General features: G+C 39.7%; 1 protein-coding gene across 13 annotated transcripts in view; it reads right to left on the reverse strand.

Moving 5' to 3' along the window:
- Positions 1-9,060: 9,060 nt before the first annotated feature.
- The window catches only part of DTWD1 (DTW domain containing 1), a 41,201-nt gene continuing 37,460 nt past the window's right edge, over positions 9,061-12,801 (reverse strand). For all 13 annotated transcript variants that reach the window (XM_012181600.4, XM_060418033.1, XM_060418039.1 and 10 more), the window contains 2 exons: positions 11,916-11,984; positions 9,061-10,881 (listed from right to left, as the gene is read on the reverse strand). The gene's annotated coding sequence lies outside the window, so the exon portion shown is untranslated. The remainder of the gene's footprint in view (positions 10,882-11,915; positions 11,985-12,801) is intronic.

Here is a 12,801-nt window from a genome sequence, read left to right on the forward strand (position 1 = left end):
TCCAGAGAGACAGATGATGGTAAGCATGAAGTCATCCCAATTTCAAAAGTCAACTCTATTTGCCTTACTGATGGTTGGTCAGGGCCATAATCATTTCATTCAGTGAATGCAGATTGCCTGCTATATGCTGAATGCCGTGCCCAGTTCTATGAGACCCACTGAGTCTTTCCCTCAAGCAGCTCAAAATCACATGACAGGGATAGGGAAGTCATAGCGAAAAATAAACACAAAAGGCCGTAACAGAAGATATAATGCGATAAATACATAAAATGACAAAGAAAGACATGTATAAAAGATAGTGAAGACTGAACCATCTCAGCCTATTTGTAAGGCAGGAATAGAAACTCAGATGCAGACAATGGATGGACGGACATGGTGGGAAGGAGAGGGTGAGACGAATTGGGAGATCGGGATCAACTTTATACATTATTGTGTATAAAATAGACAGCTAGGAGGAAGCTGTTTTATAGCATAGGGAGCTCGGTTCGGTGCTCAGTTATGACCTAGAGGGGTGAGACTGGGGGAGAGTGGGATGGAGGTTCAAAAGGGAGGGGATGTATGTATATATATAGCTGATTCACATTGTTGTACAGCAGAAACACTCCAATAAAAAATATAATTTAAAAATTGAACCATCTATGTTCATTTTCTCAATATTTTATAATATATGCCAATATATATATGTACACAGAAGAAAACATGTATGACTAATACTTCTAAGCTTTAAGCTTTCCTCTAACTTTTTACATGGTCTTTGACATACAAGAAAACTAACTTTTAATATATAAAAAAAGTTTTCACCCAGACTCCATTTTCATACAGAGAAAATTAGGATATTAAAAATACGTACACAAGTCCATATGGTTTGGTTTTCCCAGTCGTAGTTCACTTCTTATTCTTTCTCAGTGACATATCTCCCTCATCCCCTACCATCTCTGTCTCCATTCATAAGATTCCTGTTACAAAGAAACAGATTGTGCGCCACATTGACCGACACATTTCAACCTTCAACAGAGTTCCACCTCCCTTGCTCCTAAGGAACGAATCCAGCATGAATCTACCTTGACCCACAACAGTCGGTACTTTGAGGCTCTCACAAAAACTGACCCATATGATTCAGGCAATGTTCAACTGTCAAGTGATCTGGCAGTGACAACAGTGGAGAGTAAGTAAGAGCAATGAATCTTCTCTATCCACAACAAAAGGTTAGAACACTTCTAGTGTTTCCTTTGGCTTTCCTATAACATGCATTCCAGCTTTCTAAGAACCTTAACCTCTCTACTAGGTTATAGTGACTATGTTTGGGGACATGTATGCATTTAGTCAGTTCAGTCACTCACTCATGTCTGACTCTTTGTGACCCCATGAACCGTAGCACGCCAGGTCTCCCTGTCCATCACCAGCTCCTGGAGTTCACCCAAACTCATGTCCATTGAGTTGGTGATGCTATCCAATGATCTCATCCTCTGTTGTCCCCTTCTCTTCCTGCCCTCAATCTTTCTCAGTATCAGGGTCTTTTCAAATGAGTCAGCTTTTCAAATCAGGTGGCCAAATAATTGGAGTTGCAGCTTCAACATCAGTCCTTCCAATGAACACCCAGGACTGATCACCTTTAGGGTGGACTGGTTGGATCTCTTTGCAGTCCAAGGGACTTTCAAGAGTCTTCTGCAACACCACAGTTCAAAAGCATCCATTCTTTGGCACTCAGCTTTCTTTATAATCCAACTCTCACATCCATACATGACTACTGGAAAACCATAGCCTTGACTAGACGGACCTAGGTTGTACATAACTTTCCTTCCAAGGAGTAAGCGTCTTTTAATTTCATGGCTGCAATCACCATCTGCAGTGATTTTGGAGCCCAGAAAATGAAGTCAGCCACTGTTTCCACTGTGTCCCCATCTATTTGCCATGAAGTGATGGGACCGGATGCCGTGATCTTAGTTTTTGGAATGTTGAGCTTTAGGCCAACTTTTTCACTCTCCTCTTTCACTTTCATCAAGAGACTCTTTAGTTATTCTTCACTTTCTGCCATAAGGGTGGTGTCATCTGCATATCTGAGGTTATTGATATTTCTCCCAGCAATCTTGATTTCAGCTTGTGCTTCTTCCAGCCCAGTGTTTCTCATGATGTACTCTGTGTATAAGTTAAATAAGCAGGGTAACAATATACAGCCTTGACGTACTCCTTTTCCTATTTGGAACCAGTTTGTTGTTCCATGTCCAGTTCTAACTGTTGCTTCCTGACCTGCATACAGGTTTCTCAAGAGGCAGGTCAGGTGGTCTGGTATTCCCATCTCTTTCAGAATTTTCCAGTTTATTGTAATCCACACAGTGAAAGGCTTTGGCACAGTCAATAAAGCAGAAATGGATGTTTTTCTGGAACTCTCTTGCTTTTTCAATGATCCAGCAGATGCTGGCAATTTGATCTCTGGTTCCTCTGCCTTTTCTAAAACCAGCTTGAACATCTGGAAGTTCACAGTTCTTGTATTGCTGAAGCCTGACTTGGAGAATTTTAAGCATCTCTCTACTAGTATGTGAGATGAGTGCAATTGTGTGGTAGTTTGAGCATTCTTTGGGATTGCCTTTCTTTGGGATTGGAATGAAAACACCTTTTCCAGTCCTGTGGCCACTGCTGTTTTCTCCAAATTTGCTGGCATGTTGAGTGAAACACTTTCACAGCATCATCTTTTAGGTTGAGTGATCACACCATCGTGATTGTCTGGGTCATGAAGATCTTTTTTGTACACTTCTGTGTATTCTTGCCACCTCCTCTTAATATCTTCTGCTTCTGTTAGGTCCATACCATTTCTGTCCTTTATTGACCCTAACTTTGAATGAAATGTTCCCTTGGTATCTCTAATTTTCTTGAAGAGATCTCTAGTCTTTCCCATTGTGTTGTGTTCCTCTATTTCTTTGCACTGATCATGGAAGAAGGCTTTCTCATCTCTTCTTGCTATTCTCTGCAACTCTGCATTCAGATGCTTATATCTTTCCTTTTCTCCTTTGCTTTTCACTTCTCTTCTTTTCACAACTATTTGTAAGGCCTCCTCAGACAGCCATTTTGCCTTTTTGCATTTCTTTTCTTGGGGATGGTCTTGATGGCCTTCTGTACAATGTCAGGAACCTCTGTCCATAGTTCATCAGGCACTCTGTCTATCAGATCTAGTCTCTTAAATGTATTTCTCACTTCCACTGTATAATCATAAGGGATTTGATTTAGGTCCTACCTGAATAGTCTAGTGTTTTTCCCCACTTTCTTCAATGTAAATCTGAATTTGGCAATAAGGAGTTCATGATCTGAGCGCCAGTCAGCTCCAGGTCTTGTTTTTGCTGGCTGTATAGAGTTTTTCCATCTTTGGCTGCAAAGAATATAATCAATCTGATTTCGGTGTTGGCCATTTGGTAATTTCCATGTGTAGAGTCTTCTCTTGTGTTGTTGGAAGAGGGTGATGACCAGTGTGTTCTCTTGGCAACACTCTATTAGCCTTTGCCCTGCTTCATTCTGTAATCCAAGGCCAAATTTGCCTGTTACTCCAGGTGTTTCTTGACTTTCTACTTTTGCACTCCAGTCCTCTATAATGAAAAGCTGCAGCTTTCATGGAGCGGTGGCAGAGCGGCACAGGAGCTGAGAGGAGATATGTGGGTTTAATGTTAGCTTAAATCTCAACATTCTAAAAACTAAGATCATGGCATCCAGTCCCATCACTTCTTAGAAATAAATAGGGAAAAAATTGAAACAGTGACAACTCTCTTCTCTCGGGCTCCAAAATCACTGCAGATGGTCACTGCAGTCATGAAATTAAAAGACGCTTGCTCCTTGGAAGAAAAGCTATGACAAACCTAGACAGCATATTAAAAAGTAGAGATATTACTTTGCTGACAAAGGTCCATCTAGTCAAAGTTATGGTTTTTCCAGTAGTCAAGTATGGATATGAGAGTTGAACCATAAAAAATGGCTGAGAACCAAAGAACTGATGCTTTCAAACTGCAGTGTTGAAGAAGCCTCTTGAGAGTCCCTTGGACTGCAAGGAGATCAAACCAGTCAATCCTAAAGAAAATCAGTCCTGAATATTCATTGGAAGGACTGATGATGAAGTTGAAGCTCAGCATCTACTTTGGCCACCTGATACGAAGAGCCAATTTACTGGAAAAGACCCTTATGCAAGGAAAGATTGAAGGCCACAGGAGAAGGGCACGACAGAGGATGAGATGGTTGGATGGAATCACCAACTCAATGCACACGAGTTTGAGCAAACTCCAGAAGATGTGAAGGACAGGGAAGCCTGTCATGCTTCAGTCCATGGTGGTCTCAAAGAGTTAGACACAACTGAACAACTGAAGAACAACAACACTGTGTCTCATCAAAAATTCTAATATAATATATAGGTTCTACTCAGTTAACCAATACAGAACTTATCAACATTTTATATATAAAAATAGGATGTGTGATACTTCATGGGGACATTTTCTGGAATTTATTCGTATTGATACAGACAATATTCTCCTTTGATTATTAAGAATCAATTATGCTAATGGTCTTAAATGCATACTTTAAAAAGCAATACAGTTTTATGGTGAATAATGGGTAAATAGGTGATAGAAGTGTTAAGATAATAGGTTACAGGAAAAAGAATGGGGAAAAATGGTTTCATTTATTTATTTATTGGTTTAGTTGCTGTGCTGCATGACATGCAGGATCACAGTTCCCTGACTGGGAATGGAACCCACACCTCCTGTGTTGGAAGTGTGGAGTCATAACCACTAGACTGCTGGGGAAGCAGAGTTTGCAAAGAATTTTGTAATACATATTGTATGGTTATTTTTTCATACATAAACACTTATGGTTATTGTCATAAATCTTCTTTGTCATAAATAATGATCTTTTAAAATTTTATTTTGTCTGATATTAGAGTATGTTTTATTTGAGTTATCATTTACTAGTTCAACCTATCTACTGTTACTTTTCAAATTTTTAAAACTAAATTTGGAGTCAGTTACTAAGGCATAAAAAGTTTGGCACACGGCTTAACTGGGGGTAGCAGATACCTCAGTACAGATATCCAGAGTCTGACTGGGAGGAAATGCATTGCCCTTCACTCCTTTCCTCTTCCTCAGTCACTGACCAGTCACAGTTACAGGCTATCATTTTTATTCTTTCGTGTTGGAGCTTTTAATTCATTTCTACAGTGAAATGGTGCAGAGTGGAAAATGAAAGACGGGGAGTTTAACCTGAGTAGGTAAAGTAAACAAAGAGGTCTTAATTAGGGGGACAAGGGTGGAGAAGTTATTCATCTGTTTAAGGCAGTGGGCAGCACTTCAGAAACACTGTGATCTTGAGAAGTGAGAGGAATAAGACTGTCTCCTTCACAACAATTTCTGAGCCCAGCCCTGCATCTGCTCAAATACTGTGGGCTCTGGTTCTGTGAAAAGGCACCAGAAATGTGGGGTCATGAGATAGGTGCAGACCCAGAACAAGCCAGAATGTCTACCTACCATGCCTCCTACAAAAATCTCCCGTCTCCTTTTGGCCCTAGAGATGGACAGAGGATGTCTCTCAGTGCATTGGCAATTAGGACGTGCTTTACAACTACAAGAGTTAATATTTTAATGTCCAAATGGGTACAAGGGTACAGGAAGGAAGAAGGGTCAGTTATAGTACTCACTACTGCTCTCTGGTCTGGTGGAAGTCTCTGGAAGTGCTCAGGAGGATTTTCAGGCACATGGTGATAATAAAAAGCAGATAGAAAACTTTAATTGGCTTTATTATTTTTGAAAACTCTCTATAGATAATACATCCTCTTATTGCCTGTATCTAGGGCAGATTGCATACACAGCTCCCCGAGTGGGAAGCCACTGCTGCATTTTCACATAGATCTCAAAAATCTCAGCAGGGATATCCCATAAAGTTCTACCATCCTCTTTTACCAAAACGTCCTTTTACAGACCTGACAGTTTTGTCTGTTATTTGAGGAAAGCTGAGATAGATCACATCTTCCTGTTTACAGGAGATTACAGTGAGGGATGGCTATTGTTTCCTAGGTATAAGGTCAGGTAAGATTAGTCATGGAAAAGAGCTTAACCAAGAAGTTTTGATCAAGATCAACAGGATCCAAATGAGGCTTTCCCTCAATAATCATAGCAATTTCTTGATTTGATATTGAAGAGAGAACTGAACATAGTGATTTGCTGTCTTTGATGCATCATATTGACATGTATGAAGTCATGTCTATTACATGTCTATTACACTGACTGTCTATTACATACATGTCTATTACACTGACTTTCTCTATTATCTTAAACAAATTATTAAAATAGTATGTGTCCCAGGCTCCTCTTTTTAACAGATGGGTTGATAATATCTGCCCTATATTTCTCATAAAGTTGTTCGGTAATAAATATGAAGATGACCCAAGAGGATCTGGATAGTGTGGCAACAAGAGTTGGATAGAACCTTTCCTGCCTATTACTAACTAAGAAACAGTCCTCTTCATCTGGACTTCTGGGCCTCCTATTCCAAAAGTAAACAAATGATCTCTTACTAAAAGGTATCATCGACTGAAAAAAATACACAACCTAAAATCTGGTGATTGTATTTTATTTGGCAGACTTCCTGAGGACTTAAGCTCAGATAGCTCTGAGGGACTGCTCTGAAGAGGAAGGGAGGAGCCAGGATATACAGGGGTGTTTGCAACAAAGATCAAGTAGTTGGAACAATAAAAGATTACTGTTAATTAAAGAAAACTAGACATCTCAAGCTAATGTTTAGCATGCTTTTCTCTGTATGGGAAGCTGCAAGAGCCTAGGCTCACTGAAATCGTTCCTAGGATACGCACTTTGACTATCCAAGGGTCAGTATCATGTTCTTTTCCATCCTGAATCCCCTCAGGGTACACTGCTGGAGGTGGTTGCCATGGCTGAGGGCTTGATGGCTGCAACATCCTTAAACAATATGGCAGGTGACCTTCTCCATCCTTAGTATATCCCACACACTCCTACTGGGTATACTCACTGTTGTTGTTCAGTCACTAAATTGTGTCCGACTCTTTGCGACCCTGTGAACTGTAGCACATCAGGCTTCCCTGTCCTTCACTATCTCCTGGAGTTGTCTCAAACTCATGTCTATTGAGTCAGTGATGCCATCCAACCATCTTATCCTCTGTTTCCCCCTTCTCCTCCTGCCTTCAATCTTTCCCAGCATCAGGGTCTTTTCCAATGAGTCATCTCTTTGCATCAGGTGCCCAAAGTCTTGGAGCTTCAACTTCAGTATCAGTCCTTCCAATGAATATTCAGGGTTGATTTCCTTTAGGAATGACTGGCCTGATCTCCTTGATGTCCAAGGGACTCACTGTATATTGTTATATTATATACTTATTATCTATTATTATATAGATCTGGATTTACTGGTCTTTATTTTCTTTTGGCTAAGTATTACATTTTGAACCAACACAGGCCTAATATCTTGCTTATCATTACTATTTTTTATTTTTTGAAATAAGGCATCCCTAGTGGCTCAATTGGTAAAGAATCTGCCTGCAAAGCAGAAGACCTGGGTTTGATCCCTGGGTCAGGTAGATCCCCTGGAGAAGGAAATGGCAACCATTCCAGTACTCGCACCTGGAGAATTCCATGGACAGAGGAACTGGGCAGGGTACAGTCCATGGGATACAAAGAGTCAGACATGAATATGCAACTCACTTTTACCGTCAGCTGGAGAAGGGAATGGCAACCCACTCCAGTATTCTTGCCTGGAAAATCCCATAGACAGAGGGGCCTGGCAGGCTATAGTCTAGGGGGCCAAAAAGTGTTGGACACAACAGTGACTGAGCATGCACACATGCACAGAAAAGTATATAAATCATAAGGGTATAGATCAACTATGTTTCACTAGTTAAGAACATCCATGTAATCAAGCACCCAGATCAAGCAACAGAGCATGAGCAGCATCCCCAGAAGTCTCCCCAAGTCTCCTTCCAGTTACTGCCAACCCTTCCTCCTAAGGGTAACCACTATCCTGACTAACACACTCATAAATTAGTTTTCCTGGTGGCTCTTTAACAGAAGACATGCCACTTCCATGTAGTTGCTAATAGCTTCCTCGCTTTTGCTATATGAGCTTCTATAATTTAATAAAGGACACAGGACAGGTACAGAGAGTACAAGGTAGATGTAGAAGATAGCACTGGAAACTATCTTCTCCATAAAGTATTGTCAGTTAAGACCAGTGTGTCACTTCTAGCAGGCAAGTGATCTTGTCGAGCTTTTGGGAAAGGAAAGCTTAATGAAGTTGGAACCATTGTGCTTCTTTTGTCTCAGATAAATTGCAAAATACCATTTATAGAAATTTTTAAAGAAAACGAAAGCATTTCTCTGTGGCTTAACTTGATACTTGTCCAAACTTAGAAGAATTAGAGATGTACAGTATAATATAACACTCATCTTAGTTTTCCTCAAGCCCTTTTACCGCAATATCCCCCACAGTACAAACAGAATCCACATGCCAAACCTTGTCCAGATCACCAATATACTTCCTGGGTGAGGAGGAGAGAGTTGGGGACAGTGGATGGGGGGAAGGGGAGGAACCAGGGACTCTGTGCCAACTGCCTCAGAGCAGGAAACCTAGTTCCCTTTTCTTTCTCCCCCATATCAAATTCTCAACTGCATTCCACTGTCTGACTGGGCTGGCCACAGCTGTGGTTGTTTCCAAAATGAAGATGGAATCTAGCCATGGTTGGATTTATTATTCTCTAGAACTGCTGTTCCTTTGGGCATTATTTTTAGAAGTATCACATTGCATAGGGGCTTAATTTTTCTAACTGACTTTTGGAAAATTTTGAAAATACTTTTTCCCCTTAAATATAACAAATTGATGTAAGAGGATTCTGTTCAATATATTTTTCCTTTATCCCAATGGAAAAACAGAATATGATTGCTTGACCCAGCTATCTGTCTAAAATAATGTTGTTCGTTTTTTTTTCTTCCCAGAGTAGATAAATTATAATAGCACAACACAGCTGCATATTTGAACACAAGTCTACAAAGTGAGAGACTGTACAGTGACTTCTTGTTACAGCTCTATTTGATTTAGATCAACCAACATTCTCTAAGAGCTTATGGTGTACCAGGCAGTGATAACATATGACAAAATGACAAATAAGACTTTGCCCTGCCCACAGGAACTCACAGATCAGTGACACAACAAATGCAAAACCAATAATTACAACAATTACTTGTTATAATGAAAGTACTACACATAATGTTTTGCATAAGAAGAATTATTAACTCTTACAGAATTTATGGTCTGGGAGGAAGTCACAGAAGAGGTGTTACAGCAAAGACAAGAACCAGACATTTCAAGGAAAAGGAATAAAAAATGTAAAGGCACAGAGGCATGGCATAGCCTAGTATTCTTCAGAAACTCAAAGGTGATGAAGACTAAGTGTATGCTAAAGGGTGGCAGTTGGTGAGAATGAAGTAGAGTTGGGATCAGATCATGGAGGGGCTTCATCTTCTAAACAGTTTTACCTAAAGCCAGTATAGTTATATTTGCAGTTTAAGGGCTGATTCTTACATGAAAAAGCCTCAATTAAGAAATAATGTTGATCTCAGGCTTAAAATATGCCAAGCCTTTAGTCTCATGCACACTCTCATTCTCACCCTGGCCCCTTCTCTTGCTCATTCCCTTTCTTCAGTTTTTATTACTGCCTTTCTTTCCTCAAACCCCTATAATCCTTCCCCACGATTTACATAACACTGTAAAATCTTAGGGAAAAATCCTTAAAAATATCCTGCATCATCCCATAGCTGATATGCCCAAGATCTAAAAACAACTTAGAAAATAAAGAGAGAGGTTAACAATGACCCACTGATACACTATGTACTGTTAATGTATTATAAGTACATTAGGGGACGTAGCCATTAAAATACAGACTTGCCTGGTAGGCTATCTGCAGGCTTTGTCTAAATGATTGCAGACCTGGTAACAGAGCCAGATACGGTTTCACCATCATCAGTCAGTTCAGTTCAGTTCAGCTCAGTCGCTCAGTCATGTCCGACTCTTCGCAACCCCATGAATTGCAGCACGCCAGGCCTCCATGTCCATCACCAACTCTCGGAGGTCACCCAAACTCATGTCCGTTGAGTCGGTGATGCCATCCAGCCATCTCATCCTCGGTCGTCCCCTTCTCCTCTTGCCTCCAATCCCTCCCAGCATCAGGGTCTTTTTCAATGAGTCAACTCTTCGCATGAGGTAGCCAAAGTATTGGAGTTTCAGCTTCAGCTTCAGTCCTTCCAATGAACACCCAGGACTGATCTCCTTTAGAATGGACTGGTTGGATCTCCTTGCAGTCCAAGGGACTCTCAAGAGTCTTCTCCAACACCACAGTTCAAAAGCATCAATTCTTTGGTGCTCTGCCTTCTTCACAGTCCAGCTCTCACATCCATACATGACCACTGGAAAAACCATAGCTTTGAGTAGATGGACCTTTGTTGGCAAAGTAATGTCTCTGCTTTTCAACATGCTATCTAGGTTGGTCATAACTTTCCGTCCAAGAAGTAACAGTCTTTTAATTTCATGGCTGCAGTCACCATCTGCAGTGATTTTGAGCCCCCAAAATAAAGTCTGACACTGTTTCCAATATTTCCCCATCTATTTCCCATGAAGTGATGGGACCAGATGCCATGATCTTCGTTTTCTGAATGTTGAGCTTTAAGCCAACTTTTTCACTCTCCTCTTTCACTTTCCTCAAGAGGCTTTTTAGTTCCTCTTCACTTTCTGCCATAAGGGTGATGTCATCTGCATATCTGAGGTTATTGGTATTTCTCCCAGCAATCTTGATTCCAGCTTGTGCTTCTTCCAGCCCAGCGTTTCTCATGATGTACTCTGCATGTAAGTTAAAACAAACAGCAAAAAAGAAAGTTTCTCATTACTAGTGACTCGCTAGTATGTCTACCCTGCCCCGAAGTGTTTGCTGGATCTTTTGCCCTTGGTCAACCATCTCTTCCTGTGACTGGTTGTCCTCATGGACTACGACCCAGGTGATTCCTCTGTGCACATCTGTATGGACCAGCTGCCATCTTTGTGTCCCACTGCTACCTGGAAGTCATGAGTTTATAGGGGGAAAGCGGGGAGACCATCTATAGTGGTGGAGCCTGCTCTGTCTCTAGTTATACAGTCTGACCAGTTAGAGTGAACAAGACTTTGAAGAAAATGAGAAGACTGCCAAAGGATCCCCAGATGACTAGGTACAGATGGATCTGGTGGGGAGAAATGATTTGCAATTTCAGTATAAGGAATGAGTATATGAACCTCAGGAAAGAGAAACATGAAAGTTGTTTCTTTTAATCTAAAATTATTATTTAAAATTTTCTTTAAGTCAAAAAGTTAATTTATTTACAAAATGTAAATGTAGTAGGAGGAGGTTTGGGATATTTGTATTTTTGAAAATACAAATATGCCAAATGGATAGAAATACAAAAACCCTCAACAAATTATTAGCAAATCAACCTAGCAATATATAAATATTAATAGCATGAGTCTATACCAGGAATGCAAGACTGGTTCAACACTAGAAAATACAATTAGAAAAACGTATTTCACCATTTCAACAGATTAAAGAGACAGAATTTCCTAGATGCAAAAAACAAAATTCTCTGATAAAGTTCAAATTCCATTCATTATTTTGAAAAACTCTCAGCAAACTATGAACAGAAGAAAACTTCACTAACCTCATAAAGGGTAACATGTGCATACACAACCTAAAGCTAAGATCATGCTTCATGGTGAAGGTCTGAATTCTTTCCCCCTAAGACTGGGAACAAGGAAAGAATGTCTGCGCCCATACTTTCACACAACATCATGCTGGAAGTACCGGCCAATTCAATTGGGCAAGAAAAAGAAATAAAAAGAATACTTACTGGAAAGGAAGAAACAAAATGGTCTCTATTCACAAATGATAGACCTGTCTGTGTGGAAGCCCAATAATCCTAAAAAAAAAAGTGTGTTAGTGAGTTTAACAAATTCACAGGATAGAAAGCTACTATACAAAACAAATCATGTTTCTAAATGCTAACAATAAACATTTAAAAATCAAAAATTTTAAAAACAGTCACAAGCATAATGGCATGTAGAGGATGCTCAATAAATATTTGTTGAATAAGTGTTCAGTTTGGTTTCAAACGTATTCTATTTCTGTTTTTCAATGAATTTGCATTTCAAAATATGTTCTTCAGGATGTTTTAATAACATGGTCTGATATCCTCCAAAGTATTCTCATGGATAGTAGCAGCAGATAATAAGCCTGAGAGCTAGAAGATAGCTAGACAGCTAGAAGCAGGCTTAAAATGTTATAGTGAATAATCGGTGAGTTAGCCTATGTGTAACTAATATGTAATATGCTATATACACTTGTGTCAATTAACATGTATCAGAAAAATTTAAAAATTACATCTATTTGCATTATATTAGTGATCTTATGTACACCAGATTTACTCATCTTTCAACACAAATAAGGAGGAAAAATTCTCATGATTAACATTCTGAAAACAGCAGATCAGTTCCTCAAATATTAGCCTTATACATCCAAGAGAAACCACAGTATTTCTTGTGAGATGGGAATACATCGTTCATGAACTAAACACATTTACTGGTCATTTATGATTAATTTTACTTTTTCTTTATTATATTCATAAAGATGCAGTTCTTTCTAACAGCTACAGACATGTTCTATTTTAGTGGGTGAAACAGAGAAGGTCTGAGGTCCTTCTCTGAGGAACCAAGAGGCAAACATCATTCATAATCAAG

This window comes from Ovis aries, chromosome 7 (assembly GCF_016772045.2).
Source record: "Ovis aries strain OAR_USU_Benz2616 breed Rambouillet chromosome 7, ARS-UI_Ramb_v3.0, whole genome shotgun sequence".
Lineage (NCBI taxonomy): Eukaryota > Metazoa > Chordata > Mammalia > Artiodactyla > Bovidae > Ovis > Ovis aries.